The 21034-nt window shown below is 35.4% G+C and overlaps 1 long non-coding RNA gene across 1 annotated transcript; it reads right to left on the minus strand.

The window, feature by feature from the left end:
• Positions 1 to 1014: 1014 nt before the first annotated feature.
• LOC103477712 (uncharacterized) lies at positions 1015 to 21002 on the minus strand. Its single transcript, XR_535688.3, has 2 exons — positions 18359 to 21002; positions 1015 to 1316 (listed from the first exon to the last, which is right to left on the minus strand). It is a non-coding gene; the product is annotated as an uncharacterized LOC103477712 (long non-coding RNA).
• Between the last annotated feature and the right edge of the window lie 32 nt (positions 21003 to 21034).

The following is a 21034-nucleotide window of genomic DNA, read 5'->3' on the forward strand; positions in this document are numbered from 1 at the left end:
CTCCAGCCATGACTCATTCAAGTCAGTGCATGAGCTTTTTCCTGATGTTGACACTGAGATGAACGAAGCACACGCTGAAATATAAACAGGTTGTCAAAGGCAGTGAAGGCCGCCAGGGGGCGTTACGGAGCAGTTAGACGGAAGATGAGAAGAAGAAAATGCGAAAATAAGAAAAAATAATGTAATAAGTTGTTAAATTATACATTTTTAATCACATTTATTTTTGATCGGTTAAAATAAGTTATTACAATATTATTTACCTCACTAATCACTCTTGATTGGCTGCTGGTCAAATTTATTGCTCCTCAGACTAGCTAGCATAGCTAGCACGCGTTAGCATAGCTAGCAACGGCTTGACCGGTTCTTAGAAAGGTTTCAGAGGAAAATTCCTTCAAAATAGTTTTCATTATGTGGCAGAAAAGCACAAAACGTTTAATAAAATGCCGTATTATTATGTATTTATTTTTGAAATCTCTAGAATCTGTCGAACGTGAAATCATCAGTGATTAGCTGTGTAGTCATGTAAAACAGAAAAAAGACAGAAGCAACCAGCAGACCTGCTGTGGAGAAACACTAAAGAAACAAACAAAATCTAAAAACTTTAGAAAATAAAATGTGATTTCATAAATATAAAATATTACATGCTTTCCAATAGTAAAACAAAAAAAGATATTTTGGTAGACAACTTATTTTTACTCCACTAAGGTTGTCCTTTGTTGCTGATTCAACATCTTTGAGTGACAATAATAATAATAATAATAATGATAATAATGTTTTATTATCAGGGAGTGTGTTATGACATAAACATCAGAATAATAATAGCATATTACCTAATAATAAAATTGTCCACTGCATCACTCATGGCCAGCTAAATCAGAAGATGAATGATAAACAAATGTAATAACTATTGAATAGTGAATAAAAGTGAGACATGCTAATGTTGATGTTTCTTTTACGTATTTTGCAGCATTAACCCCGGCCAGAAGCCAATGAGTTTTGGGGAGCCATGTCATCGAAAAGTTTGGGAACCCCTGGTCAAGATTTATTATTGGAATAGACAGATTCCAAACAATGTTTATGAGCTGAGATACGGTCATGAATCGGTTTCCTCGGTCCGGGCTGAGGGGAGCATAAAGACGTCGTCTTCAGCATAGGAAGGCAGGTCAGGTTTAGCAGAGAACACCTGGAAGTCTTCGAGGTTTAAGCAGTTCTGTCAGGGTGGATTAAGCTGCAAGATGGTAGAAAGTAGATGCAGGAGTCCTTTGTTTTTAGGACGATGAGTGGCCAGAAACAACCTCCTTTAATCAAGCAGAGAACTGGGAACAGATGGAAAGAGAAAGAAACAAACCAATTCACACCAGATCATAACTGTGAATTGTTTAAATCCGATATTTGATTAACTATAACCATTTCTATTGATTCAAATGAGATGAGTTGATGTGTTTACAGTGTAGAACTGATTCTTAATTTCACTAAATGAATTTCAACCCACATTCCAGGTGAGGGCAGCAGTGGACCATAAGTAAACCATTATCTCTTGTATGTCAGCCCCGTGCTCTACACGACACATCTGAGGTTTATATTAAATAGAATAGCTATGAACCATCATTTAGCTTTGAAATTCTACAGTGATGCTGTGAAAAAAGACTTTATCCAAGGCTGAAACGATTAATCTGACTAATTGTGATTAAGCAATTACTGAAATATTTGTCATTTAATTTAGTAATTGATTAATCATTAAATGGAATATACAGATTTGTTGAAAGAATGTCACAATCACAGTAGTTATTAAGCCAAAACTGAATAATATATATTCAATTTTAGACAAGAGCATCTTTGTCTGCAAATATATTTAACCTAAAACTCCTCTTGTGGTAACTTTAGCTACACCCTGTTCAAATTCACTAAATTAATGCTACATTGACACATTTTACTTACAAAATTGTTTATTTTCCTATCAAAGAGAGGAATTGAATTGTTTTATTTCTTACTATTGTATATAAAACGCATAAATGATTAAATGAAAAATCTGTGCAATCCTGCAAATTCTTTTATCAGATTAATAATCAGAATAATAACTAAAATAATTCAGTCTTCCATTATTTAATTCACAATTACATATTTCCAATCACTAAATTAATATCAGGTAAATAACTTGACCAAATATAAATAAAGTGGGTTTAAAATGATTATTTCATTTCTGAAAGGCAAAAAAGTTATCCAAACCATCCTAAATAAATAAATCATTAAATCCTACTAATCACAAATTAAAGTTGCAGCTTGTAACTTTTATAAAAAATATGTTTTACATATTTGTTGAAACTGTCACTATATTGTTATTGAATGGTATGAGACAGATAATCTGTTAAAAAAAACATTAAGCTCTTCTGCCTTCTCCCAGTACTATCCACAAACAACAAATCAGAGCCAGGAGGTGGAGCTTAGTGCTGTCAATTACCCTCCGTGTGACGCTGCTCATCCCCTTTCCACCTTCCACTGTTACGATACAGCTAGCACAGCCTGTCACGAATTCTCAGGCTAATTAGCACGACCTCAGTAAGTTGTTTCTCTGCCATTAGAATATTTAGCAGCAAGTACATGAATTGATTAACAGCGCTAAGACCCTCCTTCTGGCTCAGATTGGCTGTTATTGTTCAGGAGCGGTGAATTTCTTCAGATGCCAATAGTAGCTCAGACAGGAGATGGAAGAAATCGATCATTTCACAGATTATCTGTCTCATATTACACTGTCACAACATGGAGACAGTTTTTAAAAATATGTAGAAAATCTTATATATATCCATCCATCCATCTTCTTTCACCCTTGTCCCTCAGTGGGGTCGGGAGGTGCTGGTGTCTATCTCCAGCTAACGTTTCGGGTAAGAGGCGGGGTCACCCTGGACAGGTCGCCAGTCTGTCGCAGGGCAACACAGAGACACACAGGACACACAACCATGCACACACACACACTCACACCTAGGGGCAATTTGGAGAGGCCAATTAACCTGACAGTCTTGTTTTTGGACTGTGGGAGGAAACCGGAGTACCCGGAGAAAACCCACCCTCGTCGGGTCAATCAGTGTTGCTTCCTAAGTGGACAGTTTGATTTCACAGAAGTTTGATTTACTTGGAGTTATATTGTGTTGTTTAAGTGTTCCCTTTATTTTTTTGAGCAGTATATATATATATATATATATATATATATATAAAGGTTAAGTTTAAGATGAACCCCACCCGACCCTGGATAAGCGGCAGAAAATGGATGGATGGAAGTTTAAGATGACACCCAACAAAAATACATGTTTAAATTGAACAGTTCTATTAGTAACTAAAATTTTCTGTTAGACCTGCTAAAATCTTGCATTCTGAAATTTACAGTAAAATATCTGAGAACCTTTTTTTTTTTTTGCTAAACTTTAGACTCTCCTGGAAATATAACACCTGTACAACCTGAGTGGGCGACATAGAGGAGCTGTGTGGATTTCAATAGGCATCATACACACTGTGATAAACCTTATGAACTCATGAAGTGATGCGGCTGCGGTTCGTCGCTGTGGCAACTGCTTCCTCTTTAGCCTGCAGGTAGATGTGGATGAAGGAAAAAAGGAAAAAACCATCCAGCCTGAAGATGAGGAGTTGAAGCGCTGCTGCAGGGAGCCCCGGTCATCACCGGAACGCTGCACATCATAACACCACGGCGGACGCAACGGATATATTCTCAGTTATCTGTGATGAGGCTGTCATCACAGCCAGGTCCCAGGGTTACCTGTGACAGCCAGGACAGGTGACGCACGCCACCGGCTACGGAGATTAGAGCGGCCGTGACTTTCAGGAGGTCCAACCTTGTGCTCTACGTCAACACATCAAACGCAGGCAGCAAGACGTGGCTTTGATATGACCTGTCTCATGACATTTCTGTCTATTAATGGATAACTGGGAAGAGGCCGGCTGCTTTTCTCCGTTCTGTTGAGCTGCTCTCTGTCATGGCTGGTGTGACGAACAATGAGTCAGAGCAGGACTTTCACATGGCTGCAGTGGTGCACAGATGTAATTAACGTCCTGGCAGCATCATTAGCATTGTGTTTGAGCTAAGTGATATCTGATAACCACAGTGTTAACACCGCAATGACTACATTAAATCAAAGCTTTATGAAAACACGTCATGTTGCTGCTTACAGAAAGTTGTAGAACAACCACTTTAATGCCAGAGTTGCCTTGGGAATGTTACAGATATGTATTACTGCTCTGTAGTTTTCTGTTTATTATGGGAACATACTAATGACGATTCTGCACATGTTCATGCACAACAGGGCCTCAAAAACTGAATCTATTTGATTCTCTATCTATTTACTCCACTTACCCTCTATCTATGGGACAGTGGAGTAAATCAAAATTATTTATTTAGCTTAGTCACATTGTGAGTCATTCAAAAGTGAGCTAGCTGGTCTGCTGATGGATAACTTTAGACACTCTTGACCTAAAGGAACTGAACTGGTGCCGCCCATTCTTCTAATGTTGCACTTAGTTTCTACAACAGTGTAAATATTCAATTTATAATAAAAGCAGTCTCAAGGCTCAGATCCGCAAGACAAAAAGATCCAGTTTATTTTAATAAAATATCATGGACAGATTAAAATTAAGTTATTCTAGTCATTAATTATAACAATGCTGTAAAATTGTACTTATAATGCTAGCTGGTAATAAATACATAAAATTATATAGATAGATACAATAAATGAATTAAAAAAAAATTCTAACTTTGGAATGTTGGGCTCCCTGGGGTTGCTAGGTAACGGGCTGATCTTGGCTGGGGTTGCTAGGTGACCGGCCTGGTCTTGGCTGGGGTTGCTAGGTAACGGCCCAGTGCCTGTCAGTTGTGACGTCACATTCTGGAAGTTTTTGAAACATTTCATTTTCCAGACACCAAAAAGCATTAATATTTTTGCCAAAAAAAGTCTGGGTGGATTTTTTTTAAGTGATGGGCTGTTTTTAGAAGCAGTTCAGACAGACATAAAATGCACATTTTGTACATTATAACCAAAAGAATAAGTTTTTTTGGTAAATGTAGAACCATATCTTTAGGTGTGCCATAAATACTTTGGTATTTATTCTTAAAATAACACACTTTGTTTTTGACTTGAGGTTGAAAATCTTAGAAACCGACTCCAAAATGGAGGAAACCAGCAGAAACAAACCAGGAGTTGTATCACCAAGAGCCATTGAGACCATGATCAATACAGTCTATTTCACTTGACTTCAAGCTCTGTGTCTTTATTACCAAGCACAGGGTTTCATATCAATCAGTGTTGGATAGTGGGCCACAGATTTGTTTTGGGTGTTATGACAGTAAATAATTGCACCACTTACTGGAATGGATTCTTAAAACCAGAATACAAAAAAACAACTTCATGCTTTCTAAGTGGAAAAAAGGTTTTCGCTCTCATCCCAACGAGTGTGGATATAAACTGTTTTGATAAGCTGAAGTTCACAGCAGATAGATGGTGACAAGAAGAAGTATTTTAAAACCGAGGTCTTATCTTAGTCCAAACATTTCCCAATGATTACGTTTTACAGACGGACCTGCTTAATAAATGGAGTGGTGTGAAAGGGATTGCTCTGGTCTAGTGGTTTAAATTGCTGATAAAAGCTTTCCTGACTCAATGGGTGACTTAATGGGTCAGTGTCAAACTTGATTTTGACATTTCTGGTCTGGTAATTAGAGGTGAAACAAAAAAAATGGAAGAGAAAAATGAAAACTCCATGCAGTTTTATACTTTGACACATCTGCACTGAAAAAAACACAAGATCTTACCAAGTTTCTAGTGCAAATATCTTAGTACATTGGAAATAAGGCAAGACTAACTTACAATTTACTTTTCAGCAAGATGTAGGAGCCAAGTAGATAATTCCTTAATATTGATGGAAAGGTCCTAGTTTCATTGGCAGATTATTTAACAAGACATTGTTCCTGTGTAAATGAAATAGTCTACCACTACAACTGGTACTTTTCCATAAATATTAATGAATTATGAACTTAAAATAAGCTCTTGCATCTTGCTGCTGTTTTTTAAGTTTGTTCACATAAGAAATGCATATGGTCACTGACAGGGCTGATCAATAAATCAATAACAACATATATTGCAATAGACTTGTGATCAGTATAGATAACACATCTGATAGAATGTTCAATATTGTCACTGCAATCCAATCCAGAGCCGCACAAGAAAGACTTCAGCCGCTCAACGAAGTTGGTGGAATCAACTTACTCACTCGCTCTTTGGTTACCTAGCAACAACTTGTGAAGTAACTTTTGGTTACCTAGCAACACCCTGTTGAGTAACTTGCGCAGCAGCAGTTTAAAGGAACATATTTTTGACTAAAGGTTACATAACCCAGCTTTAAAGCAGCAGTATGAACGTAGTAACTTTCATAAAAACGTTTTAAAACATTTGTTAAAACTGTCTATATGTTGTGACAGTATAACGTAAAACAGATAATCTGAAAAAAAAAACAACTAAATCTTCTGCCTTCTCCCAGTGCTAACTAGAAACAACCAATCAGAGCCAGGAGGTGGGGCTTAGTGCTGACAATCATTCTTTTCAGTTTTGTTTGAGGGTATCTTAATGAGGTTAATGAAATTAAACTCAGTTTTCAGATCTTTTTCACACATTGCCAGGTTTTTTGGATATATATTTTACCCTAAACCAAATTATATAAACAAATGAAATCAGCATTTTGTGTTTGTTCAAAATCTTTTTGACGTTCAGTACATAATAAATCTGTAAGGGGGAAATAATTTTTTCACAACACTGTACATTAAAAGAAAAAATGCTGAAGCTTCTGTCTGTCTCAGACTATAGATTATCTTTTCCTATCCACCTTACATAACAGCTGGACACTTAATAGCCGCAAAGAAAATAAAACCCAGAACTTTTGGTACGGCTCTCTGCAGGTCGAACAGCCTGAAATAATGTTTAATAAACCTGATCCGAAACTTTTCACTCTGCAGGGCTCCACAAAGGTTATAATAAAAAATTGCGATGTAGCAGTAGTCATTCACTCACTTCTCCCGGCTCCTTTACTCACATCTTCCCACCATATGGCCCAAATTAAAAGTGCTAATGTCTCCTGCTGGGGTGCTTTGTGCTTTCTTGAGCTGAATTTCAGCAGGATGAGTGCATATACTATCTGAAATATGTAGCAGTCATTGTCAGGAAAGCTCTGCTTCTACCCGGCTTCCCTGTCCTCAAAATTTATAACCTCCTCTTGCGTTCAGACACAAGCGCCCATGGCCAGACTCAATCTGCGTGTGTTTATAGCTTTGTGTTTTCCATCAGGGTCAAAGTGTCCGTCTCACTTGACTGACATCTGTTCCAGCCAATAATTAATGGCTCAATAATTGATGTGCTTGTCATAAAGGCGATTGCAGGGGACAGGAGAGGATCGAGCGCCGCATGCTAATAAGAGGTGACCTAGCAGTCTCTGCAGCGGGGTTACGATAGTTTTGGATTTTTTCATTACACTGCAAAAACGCAAAATCCTACCAAGTGTTTTTGGTCTATTCTGGTGGAAATATGTTCATACATTTAAAATACAACACAACTGACTTACAAGTAACATTTCAGCAAGATATATGAGCCTGTTTTAAGTCGGTAAATTCTTACGATTAATAAAATAGTACTAGTTCCAGAATATTTTATTTTTAACAAGACAATTTTCTAATGTTTTAAGTGAAATAATCTGCCAGTGAAACTAAAACCTTTTCATCAATATTAAGGATTATTGACTTAATACAAGCTCCATGTGTCTTGCTAAAAATACTTGTAAGTTAATTAGTTCTGTCTTATTTCAAGTGAACAAATATATTTGCACTAGAAACTGGGACAAAAACTCAGTCATCACAGCAAAAAGACAAAATCTCACCAAGTATTTCAGGTCTAGTTTAAAGTGTAAATATCTTAGTGCACTTGAAATAAAACAAAACAAATTAACAAGTTTTCAGCAAGATATATGAGCTTGTTTTGAGTTAATAATTCCGTAATATTGGTTTGAAAAAGTACTTGTTCAGATTATTTCACTTATAACATGGAAACTACACTTTTTAAAATCATTATTAATGAATTATTAATTCAAAACAAGCTCATATATTTGCTTAAAAGTTATTAATTTAGTTTTTCTCAAGTGAACTGAGATTTGCACTAGAAACTAGACCAAAATACTTGGTAAGATTTTGTCTTTTTGCAGTGTTTAGTTTAGTTGTGAGTTTGTCTAATTCAGTGAGTTTTAATTCGTTTTTGTTAGTTAAATGTTGCTTAGTTTCAGCTTAGTTTTAGTTACAATAGTAATTTTGGTGCATTGTGTGTGTAATGAATACCCAACAGAAGGTAACATTAAAAAATATACATATTCATCTTCAACAACCAATGGACTTTTGCTGCCGCCATTTTGCGGACGTTGTGCCACATGGACCGCTCTCGCCTATTGTCGCCGACGAGATTTAGGGCGGCCATCTTGGAGCGGTCCACCACTCCACTCAGCATGATTTATTTAGCAGGCACAATGACGTATCTGCGCATTTAATCGATCATAACACGCTACTTTGTTACTGGAAACCATATTCAAACATCTATCAAAGCTACATTTATAAACAATTGTATTTTTAAGTATGTTTTTAATACATAGTTCAGTATATTTAAATATGCTTAGTACCATAACAATAGAATAGAAATGGAATATTCTGATAGTGATGTATGATGAGCATATTAAAAAGCCTACAGCCATTCATAATTTATTTAATAAATTAGTTATTTAATAAATTAATTATTTATTTAATAAATTAATCAATACATATAACTATACAAACAGAAATAAATGATTAATAATGACACAAATAAATAATGATTAATACTGAATAATATATATTGGATACATGTTGTATCTACATACATATCTATAGATATATGTATATGTTTTTCAGCCGATGAGTTCTAGCTTCAGAGAGATTCAGCAGCTGAGATTGAGTCCAAAATTCGATGTGAGATTCATCCATGCTGCAGTGAATCCGTCTCTCTTTATAGATATCTCCCACTTCTTCCTCACATCGTGTCTTTATGAAACCTTCAAAACAAAAACGGAAGATTTGGGATGTATCTTACTTTTGACAGAGTGAAAGAATTACATATAAATAATAGTATATAAGTCAATTTAAAATCAGTTTGAAAGGCTAGTAAATAGATTCAAATGCGCAAAAACGAATGATGTTATAGCTATAATTTCACACAATACAGCTCTAGTTATATATATATATCTTTCACATTAATTACCATTTTTATTTATTTCAGTAAACAAATGTTTTCTCAATTTTAGTTTTTATTGCTCATGTCACAAAGAAAGGAAAGATTTTTCATACATTTCTAACAAAATGAACAAAAAATGTTTGAATTATTTAAAAGTCTTAGGTTTTTGTTTTCCTGGTGGAGAGAAAGTTTCAGTGAGACAAAAGTGCATTTTCATAATCTGTTTTTTTCTTCTTTGTTTTGAGAATAATACATTTTTCATGAAAGTGGCATTCTAACAGTTTGACTCATGAGCCTCATTTTATTCAGAAGAGCTTATTCAGTAAAGGAGACAATAGCATCAATCATGCAGCCAGATGCAGCAAAACAACAACTTTGATCTGATCAATTCAGTAGTTAAAACCTAAACCTACATATTATATATGTATATTTAGGGACCTAAGCCTTTCTTTTTCTTCACTGTCTGACATCAAATCACTTTTGAGGATTATTAAAATTACTCCTATTTCTATCTTTAGATTTCTTTGGTAATCTACACTACTGCATATCAATGGTTCCACATTCCTCTTAATTGATTTGTTTTACATTTTAATGCCTCGTTTTATTACTACTATTATTATTCTCTTTACTTAATTATAATTAATTACACCTAATTATTATTACTGTGTGTGTCCAGTGGTTTTATGTCTGTCATGTTACCCTTGCCTGTAAGAAAAGTGCACAAATAATTAAATAATCTATGACTGATTGATATGCCAGAATAATTCAGAAATGTTGTTATTTTGTGATCAGTAATGATACACTTGTGAGCTTAACATTTAAGTTTAAGAGCACTCAGTTTGACATTGCACAAGGAAGCACTCTCAAACTGAGTGCTTCCTTGTGCAACTTTATGAGAAATAACAAATAAATCCAAATAAACTGCAGCTGGCCACACCTCCCAACTCAACATTTATAATTACACAACCATAGATCACTGAAAAGCAGAAGTAGAGCCTCCTGCACAAACAACAAGAATGCAGCAGGTGGTTTCTGGATGGTAAGTCAACAACAAAACACGTCTTTTCCAGCAGATATTGTACAGCAAATACAGCAGTAAAAGCAGCTCACCAATAGGGCCCTGTTCACATGACAACAGGTGAAAATTAAAGAGTTTTGTTGTGTTTGTACTGCACTTTTTTTTTTTAACACTTGCACACTTAGTTTCAAAGAACCTAACATTGACTAGTGGCGTGGCGAGGGCATTACAACATTTAGATGTGTACTGAAATGCTACGTAAGCAGAGATTGTAATTAGAACGTCTTCATGTAAATTTGTTAATAGAAATGGGGGAAAAATTCAATTTTTGTTGGATTTTTGTCATGTAAACAGGGCCCAAATGTGCTGGAACTCTGTCTATGTTGCTAGGTAACGGGCTTGACTTGGCTGGGGTTGCTAGGTAATGAGCTGGGCTTGGCTGGGGTTGCTAGGTAACGGGCTGGGCTTGGCTGGGGTTGCCAGGTAATGGGCTGGGCTTGGCTGGGGTTGCCAGGTAATGGGTTGGGCTTGGTTGGGGTTGCTAGGTAACGGGCTGGGCCTGGTGATTTGTTACATTTGGAATGTCTGTGAAAGGACAAATTTTGTTGACAAAGTAGAGAATCAAAGGAAGTACAGAATTGTGCAAAATGTGAATTTTCACTATTGTTACACATAGAAGAGAATCTTGGACAGAAACAACCAAACTACTAATGAAATCATGATCGAACAAAGCAAAAATAGTCTTTAATATTCAAATTTTTTCTTAGAGCTTTAATAGTGAAGGCTTTTTGGGTTTTATTGATATTTCTTCTTGCAGTTTTAAGGTCATTTTGTGTTTGCGTTCCAGCTTTTGGGGTAATTCTGCTCAGCAGATCTTGTGTTTTGGTCAGGAGTTCATTTTGTTCAGACGGTAATCCATCAGTGATCCGGAGTTAATTTCTTTTCTTTTTAGCTTTTTTTAATTGCTAATGATCTCGGCTGCTCATTGTTGCTGATCAAAACATGTGTTTCCACTTATGTTTTGTGTTCAGTCAGCCACCCTCAACCTCACCTCCTCGTTTTAGTGTCTCACTTCATCATTTGTCCTCCAGTCAAACAGATAAATGTCCACAATTAGATAATATCCTGACTGTATTTTTGTTGGACTTAAACTAAGCAGCTTAAATTACTTTTAATTTCATTTTGACCACTTTTTAAATGGTGCTAATTTACAATGATCTTCATCTCCAGGCGATTTTCAGGTTTAATTTATATTTAATCAGAAAAACATTTGCCTGCTTTTCCTGACTCTATTCAGAAAAATGACGTTCATTTTCTCCATACTTGTTTGATTTTGTTTAGGGTTTGGGCCTCCATTCACACCTAAGGGCAGATTGGAGTTTCCGATTGGCCGATTAATCTAACTTACGTGCTTTATGGACTGGAGAGAAGCCACAAATGATCAGGAAGAACATTCAAACTTCACATTAAATATATTTGAAACTCAGAAGCTTTTTCAGTATTGATAAGCCACTCTGCAAACATCTTTACAGGTGGTTGTTATTAATAGTATATATATATATATATATATATATTTTTTTTTTTTCTCTTTTTTTTTTTTTTTTTTTTCCAAATTTGTATGAAGTGGGTTAATTTTTATTACTTAAATTTCCACAATTCTATGGTTAATGGAAACGCAGATTGTTTTAGGCATTTTACTGATTCAGCAAATCTGATAAATGACATGGAATTTTTTTTTTGCTTTAAAAGTGGAAAATTTGTTAGAAAAAAAACTCAGAAATGTTTAAATTAATCTCAGAAATATTCCAGAAAAATTAAACTTTTTTGAGTTTGAAAATTTTTTAACATTTCTAGAAAAAAACTCAGAAATTTTGATATTCTCAAAACCTCAGAAGTTTTGAGAATAATTTCAAAGTTTCTAGAAAAACCTGGAAATATTTGAGCTTTAAAATTAGATAATTTGCTTGTATAAATTTTTAAGAATAATCTACTACATTTTCCAGAAACAACATGGAATTTTTGAAGTTTGAAAAGTCAAAACTCTGCTAGAAAGAACTCAGAAATTTTGAGAATAATTTTAGAAATATAGTAGAAACAAACTTCTAGAATTCAGACACCTTTGAGTTTGATAAGTAAAAATTTTGCCTGAAAACATCAGAAATTTTTAGATTAATCTCATAAATTTTCTTGAAAAAGTTTCAAAAGTCAAAAATGTACAACTTTTGTAAATTGATGTGACTTCTTCAGGCGGCTTTTCCTCATTCACAAAGAGAACAACAGATCCAGAGCGGGACGTATCTGCTCCACTGTGACTGAATAACAAGCAGCTCTGACTGCCTAACCAATAAAAATAATAATAGCAGAAAGTTTTTATGAGCGTTAATCCCAGTTACAACCACACAGAAACGTTTACGATCATTTTGTTGCTTGTTTTTGAGGCATTAGGCAACAGATAGTTCCTAAATGACCAGGGGGGGATGCTGAACTTTTGCACAGAGGGACGTGTTAAACAGCACTGCAGCGATGGGATAAATGGATGTGAACTTTAAAAGAAAACATTCAACGTTACTGGAATCAATAAATAGATGATTTCATCTTTCGAACTTCATGTGGTCTTCATTTCTACAAGCTCTGAGTTCATTTGAGTCTGCAGTGTCTTGATTTATGACCTGGCTACCTGCTTGGCACAGCTGGATGTCGTTCCCTGGCCAAATTCCTCTGTCAAATCCATCACTTTCTGTTTTTCTGTCACTGTAACAGGAAAGACGTGCATTACTTTCCATTAGTTATCTCAAGTTGCTTTTCATTTTTCATTTAAAACCAAAGGCCGCTGCGTTCAGGCAGGATGTTGAATCAGACTCTTTGCTGCATCGACCGACCAGCATCGCTGCAGGGAGTCCTGGCAGCGCCGGGCGGGTCGGGGCAGCCGGCTTCACGTGCATGGAAAGGCTTTGATTCAACATCATGACAAATGTCTCAATTAACATTCCGGTCCGTTAAGCCGGTGACATACACTATTTCCTTCATCTGGACAAGCGTCGATTTAACAACGCTGCAAGCCAGAGAGCTTTTCTCAGGAGTCTGATGGACATTCAAAGTGTTTTCATCATGTTTTCAGCAAAGCACTGCAGCAAAAACTGGAGATTTAAGCTGAGAGGAGCTATGAAGTCGTATCTCTAAAAGACTTGAAAGTACTTAATGCAGTTCAAAATGTTTTCAGAATACACAAACAATACAACGACGTTTAGGAATTTGAAAAATTCAAAATTCTAACATTTTAGATTTTTGAAAGTCTAACATTCAAAAGTCGAGTTGAATTAGACAATTAGACTTTCCAAATTCCAAATTTTTTCTAAAATATTCTTGAGATTAATGTAAAAAATTTCAGGGCTTTTTCTTTAACTTTTCTAAGTTAAATAAAAAAATTTCTAACAATTGTTCTACTTTTGAAACTCAGAAAATGTCTAAAACACAATTTCTGTTTTTCCAACAAATTTTCCACTTTTAAACATCAGAAATTTCCTAATTGTGTCTGTTAAATATCTAAGCTTAATCTAAACATTTCTGAGTTTTTTCTAGTAAACACTCCACTTTTCAAAGTCAGAAAATTTCTAAGATTAATCTAAAACTTTTTTTGCTTTTTGTAGCAAAATATTGACTTTGAAAACTTCAAAATGTCCATGTTTTTTCCAGAACATTTCTGAGATTAATCTAAAAAATTATGGGATTTTTCAAGCAAATTTTCAACTTTTCCAATTTAAAAATGTCCAAGTTTTAGTCTAGAATTTTTTTTTTTAGATTAATTAAAAATATTTCAGAGTTTTTAGCAGCAATTTCCTGCTTTGCTTCTACCTGCCATGCCCCTAATACACCTATCTGTTGCCTAACGCCTCAAAATGCTTGTAAATGTTACTATGTGGTTGCAACTGGGATCATAAAAACTTTCCCCTCTTATTATTTTATTAGTGAGGCAGTCAGAGCTGCTTGTTATTCAGTCACAGTTGAGCAGACATGTCACGCTCTGGATCTATTGTTCTCTTTGTGAATGAGGAAATGTCATAAGCATCAAACAAAGGCCTGTTTTGATCACAGGAGCTGAAAATGTCACATCATTATGACTTGATATCTGTGACTACAGAGCGGCTGGAAGAGAATTCCTGTTTTTATATATTGGGGTCATAATGAGCCCTCTGTTGTTTTGCTTAAAGCTTCGTCAGGCTGTATTGTAACAACACAGTTTTTCAACATTAAAAGTTAATAAAACAAACAAAACAGTCTCTGGTTCACGTATTTTTAAAACTTCAATTATAAATGTTCCTGTTTTTACTTTCTATTTATTTCAAATTAAATTTTGTTACATTTTCTGCTTCAGTAATTTTAAGATTATCTCTCTCTATGTCTCTATTTTTCTATGAGTGCCTTTTTCTCTCTTTTCAGGGTTTCTTGTTTTGTTTTGTTATTTTTTTTGCGCCAGCAATCTTCTGGCTCGAGACAAGGAAGCCAACATGTTCCCATTCCTAATCCTGCAAACAAAGCTCCGCTTGACTCGGCTGTTTTTCCAGCAAAACAACAGACTTTTCTCCAATCTCAGTAAATTTTACAGCTCTGGGCAGGCATCATAATCGTAGAGAAATGAGCAAATCACAATTCCTATTGCACTTTTATTGAATTATGTACGTATTTGTGGGGATAGACAGAGGATGGAGGTACTAACATTATTTTTTCACTTAGCATCAGAAATTATTTAGTTATAGATGACCAAAAATAGAGAAGAATTGGTTTTATTTAATGTCAGACATAAGGAAATATCTGGTGTCACTTGTAATATATATAAATCTCACTTATTGAGATTAGACATTCAACAGAGTAAATTATTTTTGCGTTCATAATGTAAAAGAAAAAAGCAAAAAGGACTTTATCAATAAATAAACAGATAAGAACTCCACATTTGCCTGGCTGTTAGCTCTGTTGCCTCACAACAATTTGTTCTCATGTTTTTGGAGACTTTACACAAAATACAAGTTTAAATCAGAGACTCTCCTAAATCCACTGCAAGTTTCTTTCCATTTCTATTCTATTGTTATGTCCACTAAGCATATTTAAATATGCTGAACTATGTATTAAAAACCTACTTAAAAAATACAATTGTTTATAAATGTAGCTTTGATAGATGTTTGAATATGGTTTCCAGTAACAAAAAAGCGTGTTATGATCGATTAAATGCGCTGATACGTCATTGTACCTGCTAAACACATAATGCTGAGTGGAGTGGTGTACCACTCCAAGATGGCCGCCCTAAATCTCGTCAGCGACAATAGGCGAGAGCGGTCCATGAGGCGTCAGAAGTTACGATAAACTGAACAGGTAAAGTAACGCACACAGTCCAACACTATCCGTTTGTTTTTGTGCATCAGTAACTTAAATAACCAGTATTATGTTAGCTTAGCTAACAGATTTTTTCCTAAAGTTGTGGTCAAGTGGACATGTAGTGCAAAGTAGGAGCAGCAAAATCGTACAACTTAAACTCATTTTAAACCAAATCATAATTCCCTGAACTAGGAATTATGATTCTCAATTTTTTTCAGCACCTCTACTTCAGTTCCTTCTTTGGATTTAGTTGTATATCAAAATGATTGATTTTACTGGCTTATTTACCATTATATTTTCCCTTTTACCGTCTGTAGTTTAAAGTTTTTGCTACAAAAAAATAAAAAACTTGGCAGCTCTTATTTGTCATTATTTATATTCCTGAAACATGCAGAAGTTAAGGTCCACTTGATTCCACTAATAGCCTAATGATCTGACATTTTCCCCCCATCATGACTCATTCTGGCCTAATCTCCATTCCAGCGCTCGCTTGGTTGAACTTCCAGCTGTCCGCAGCACTTTCCCTGCTGATATTGGAGGAATCACGCTCCGTCTCTGCCGATGGCTCCTTTAAACAGCAGAACAGAGCTGCCCCACATCCCACTTACAGATATTTGTGATCCTTTCTCCAGTGACTTTAACTGGAACTGAAATGGTGGCCAGAGAGCGGCAGGCGACTCGTTGTGTATTGCTTTTGGCTCGTTGAGGAGGAGCTTTGGTGGGAAAAACACCCTTCATCGAGGCGGAAAGCCAGCTCTAATGCATCAGGAAGAGAGGGAGTGTGTTGGCTAGATGTGCAACAAACAAAGAGTAGATGAATGAGGTTGGGGTTCGTGGAAAAGTTCACCGGTTTAAAGATGTACTGTCTGAGTTATGTTGTCGGGGTGGATTACAGTCTCTCCAACATGCTGAAATACGTTGACCTGCTTTACTCTGTGATGTTTTATTTTTCTAAATGGATTGAAGCAATGTTGGATTTCAGATGTCAGACTTAATCAGTGTATTTATGGTGAGTCTGCAGGCATGCACTGTAGATTTTGTGTATCTGACACACTCCTGCTAAAATGTCATATTTTTGTGCCTTGAAAAGAGGAGGCCAGAGAAATAGAACCTTCCTGCTCTTGAGGTTTTTAAAATGTATCATATTACAACAAACGTAAAAGGGTTTCAATGAGAATCTATGTAATGGACCACCACAAAGTAGTGAATATTTCAAATTCAAAACAAAAATGCTGGGTAGTATACTATGCTCAATATGAAAAACTGCTAAAATGAGGTAAAATGGTATATGACAGCATGTAGGCTACCGATAGCATGTTGATTTACAGTAACATACAGCATGCAGTATGAAAAAAAACCCTATGCAACAGATAAAATTAGCTAAAAACCTAAAGCTAGTTTAAATACTAATGATAGCATGTAAGCAATCAATAGCATGTTGGCCTACAGTTACGTACTCTATGCAGTGTTTGAAAAAAATCCATGTAAAGCTGAAAAAAGCTAAAGCTAGCTTAGGTACTTTTTTTAGAATGTCGGCTTCTACTTGCATGTTTAACTACCATGATATTTCCAAAAGTAAATTATATGTTGTTTTGTAAGTCATCTATTAAAAGAGTTCAGAATCGGAATCAGTCTTTTGTAGCTCTGCTTGTCATTTTTAGCATTACGTATAACGGGCGCTTAGCTGCCGTTTGGTTTTACGTTGCCATGGCAACCCAGAAGTTGGCCAGTCGTTTGTTTCCCCCGTTGTCAAAAACGCGTTTATTCCTTTTGACAACGTTGTATTTTAGGGTACGTCAGATATTTGCGACATGTTCTTAGTATGGGCTCTTTGCATCTATGGCGATGACGTCACATCTCCAGGAGCTAATGCGGCTCACTTGTTTCCGCTTTGAGTTACCATGAATGCTAGAAAAGACTAAGTCGTATTTCAGGTGCAAAAAAAACAATACTATGAACATTGTTGTCTTCCTAATATAATGAACTTTTTAGTTTTCATTAATTTCCAAGCGATCCTGAATTAAGAAGATGGTGACTTGTAAATATTTGCCACTACCAGTCAAAGCTAACGCTGCACAACAAACGCACAGTCTCTGGAACTGTGCGTTTTAAACTTTCACTCCGGATCAGCCTAAAAATACCGGGGATACGGATGGTAAATAAAGGAGCCTCCCTGAGTTATTTCCATGGAATCACTTCTGTATTCAGCCTGAAAAAGCGAGTGTATGGGAACGAGTGAGCAGACCAGAGCCAGACAGTCGAGCAACTGATCCGCCTGTACATACTGCTGTAAACATCGTCCTATCTGAGCTCTTCACAAGAAACATGCAAAGGTAATAAAACGAAATAACACGGAGACCTTAAGGGACACGGTGATATTTTTCTAAAAGCAGCAACTTTGAGCCTGAACAGCTGAACCAGATCTCTGACTACAGAACTGCACTACTGTTAAGCTATGAGGCTTGTTGTGCTTCGTCAGGCTTCGGAAGCTAAAAGCCTGAACCGTAATCTCCCCTGTTAGTCTCGGACACTAACGACAATAAAATAAGATAAAACATTGTCCGTTAGAATGTTTAGATACTTATATAGCACATTTTTACAAGAATAATGTCAGAGAATATTGCCTACTAACATAAGCTAAGGTTAATGTTAGCCACAAAGTTTAAGTAAAACTCACCTTTGTGTCAGTGAAAGTATAACGAGGCGTACATCTTAAAACCTTTCTCCAGTTTACTTGTTGGGGCTTCGGATCGATGTACAAACCTTGGCCTAGCCCTGCAAGCACCTGGTGTAAAATGATATTTTTATCGGATCGGAAACAATCGAGCCGCTTTCCCCCGAACGCGGAAGCTGAGGTTCAAAGAGTCCATTGATGTGGGTTTATCTGAGTGAAAATACCTTTTTATTTAAACGCATAGCAACGAAACGGACACAAACGAAACGGAGCGGATAGAGATGGACGTTCAGCATGGACTGGTTCTTAACTGGTTCTTAATGTTGTTAATAAATGTAACGTTATGTTGTTTATTAGGCTTTGTATACTGTTTGCTGAAGCTCATAGTTAAAGATTTATTGCTGTAATTTTTTTTAAACCAATTTACACAACAATCACGCCTTACGTTGTGTTCGTGGTAATCTGGAAAAGTGCAAAGGTTATGAGTTGATTTCAAAGGCAGCATAATTACAATATTGTACAATATCTTATAGAAATGTGTTTTAGGGAAACCTTGAAAAGAATATGCTAACTATTACTTGAGTTTCAGCCCTTACTTCACATCTGTCATCAATTTCTGATTCATAATTTTACTGACATTTGCTCATTTCCATTAAGATTTGAGATTAAGAAGGATAAATTGGAACTGATTGAACAAATGTATTGGTAAAGTGGAAGGGAAATACATCCACAATTTAAAAAAAATACATATACCACAGCATAGTGAAGGCAGCCATCAAGCAGAAGAGGAAACAGGATGAGAGGGACATTACGGAAACTGGACATTTCTCCAAAACTGTAGAGAAGTCCAGATGGAAACTGGTTTGAGAGGCTGCCAAGGGGCTGACAGCAACAAGAAGGAGCTGCAGAAATCTCTGGAAAGTACTTTTAGTGAGCTACATGCAGATCTATCTCTGCATGTCTGAACCGAGGAGTAATGCTGGAGAGAAAATACCCAAAACTGAAAATCTGCCACGAAACTAAACTTCTGCGTCACAATTTCAAATGTTGTGTTTGACACAAAACATGAAGGAGACAATATCCACAGAATAACATGGTGATGGCAGCACCATGCTCTGGGATTAATGTTTATTTACTGTGTTTTTTATGTGGATGATCAATTTCAGATTTGACAGTTTTCACTTAAAATTTTCAGTTGTCTACTAGAAAGCTGAAGATAAACGACTCGTATTGAAAAATGTCAAAAAATATTAACTTATGTCAAGAACTACTCTTTTATTTTTATGTTTTAACATATTATGCAGTTTTTAGTTAAATATTTGTATACGTTAAAGGTGGAAACAGATTTGAATCAATGTAACATTTCATTTTTAATGCCTCAAAATGTACTATTTTACATTTTTTTTGTTGTGGATGTCCTTTTTCAGTTAAATTCTGTTTGCTTTTAATGCCAATTCACAATAAAAGTTATCTTGAGGCTCTTTACAAATAAAAAATAATAATTTTAATCACGTAGATTTCAATTAGTCCTCGTAATGAAAACAGTACAATAAGCTCAGTTAATTATCCAAATTAGATCAAGAAGTTCTTTATCTAAATTAACCCAGCAGATTGGATGTTTATATACCTGTTAAAGCATTGATACTCAAACTATGCCCTCTATTTAATTCAGGAGAAAAAACAAATCACATCAGGTGCGAGTAAAAACAGGCTGCACTTTCTGCTGTTTCCCTCCCGAATTAAAGAATGTTTTAATCCTCAAACAAACACAGAAATGTCTAAAACTGGGAGTAAATAAGCTCATGTTTTACAGGAAAACTAAAAATGAACACAGTGGTAATTCTCACTGGGTGAAAAATTACCATAAACACACACACACGCACACACACACTGGTTTATTTAGACTCAACACAGCCCTGCTACTGAAAACACTTAGGACTCAAAATGTGTAATTATTCACAGCTGAAAATAGAGCGAGTTCACTCTGGTAATGTTTGCTTAAAACCGCAGAGCAAATGTTAAATTATGTATTTGGGTCTGACTGGCTGCTGTAAACAGAACCTCAGTCAGATTATTAAGATCATAAATATGTATAAATACCTCAATCGGTTCAATAAAGACATCTGTATTTTCATAATTTACTAACTTACAGTTATGTTTGAGGCATATTAAAGAGTTAAATGTTTTAATTGACTCTAATAAACAGAATTTTATCTGATAATTACTAAAGCAGACCGAATAAAAGGTCATGGGTTAAGGTTATAAAAATGATCAAATAATTGTAAATGATATTAAAATATCAAGTTAATGAGAAATTTAGCAGGACTTTGTTTAGTTGCAGCAGTTTAATCAGAAAATGCACAGAACATAACAAAGAGTAATATTTAGTCTCCAATATTTTTTGTTTATATTTTTTGCTTTTATTTTGTGTTTGTCCTTTCAAAAAACATATTATTGTGTTTCGATTTTGTTTTGCTTTTATTAATTATGTAAAGTTTGCGTTTAATGCTCAGTTTCAGACATGTAAACGTATAAATCTGAAGAAAAATAGTTTAAATTATTCTGACATTTAGCAAATAGAAATAATTTGGTAAACTTAACCTACATAAAACTGGAAACATTTAATTTTGATTAATGCCACACATTAAAAAAATCTTTTTTTAAAAAAGAATACAAAAT

This window comes from Poecilia reticulata, chromosome 16, assembly GCF_904066995.2.
Source record: "Poecilia reticulata chromosome 16, P_reticulata-male-v2, whole genome shotgun sequence".
NCBI lineage: Eukaryota > Metazoa > Chordata > Actinopteri > Cyprinodontiformes > Poeciliidae > Poecilia > Poecilia reticulata.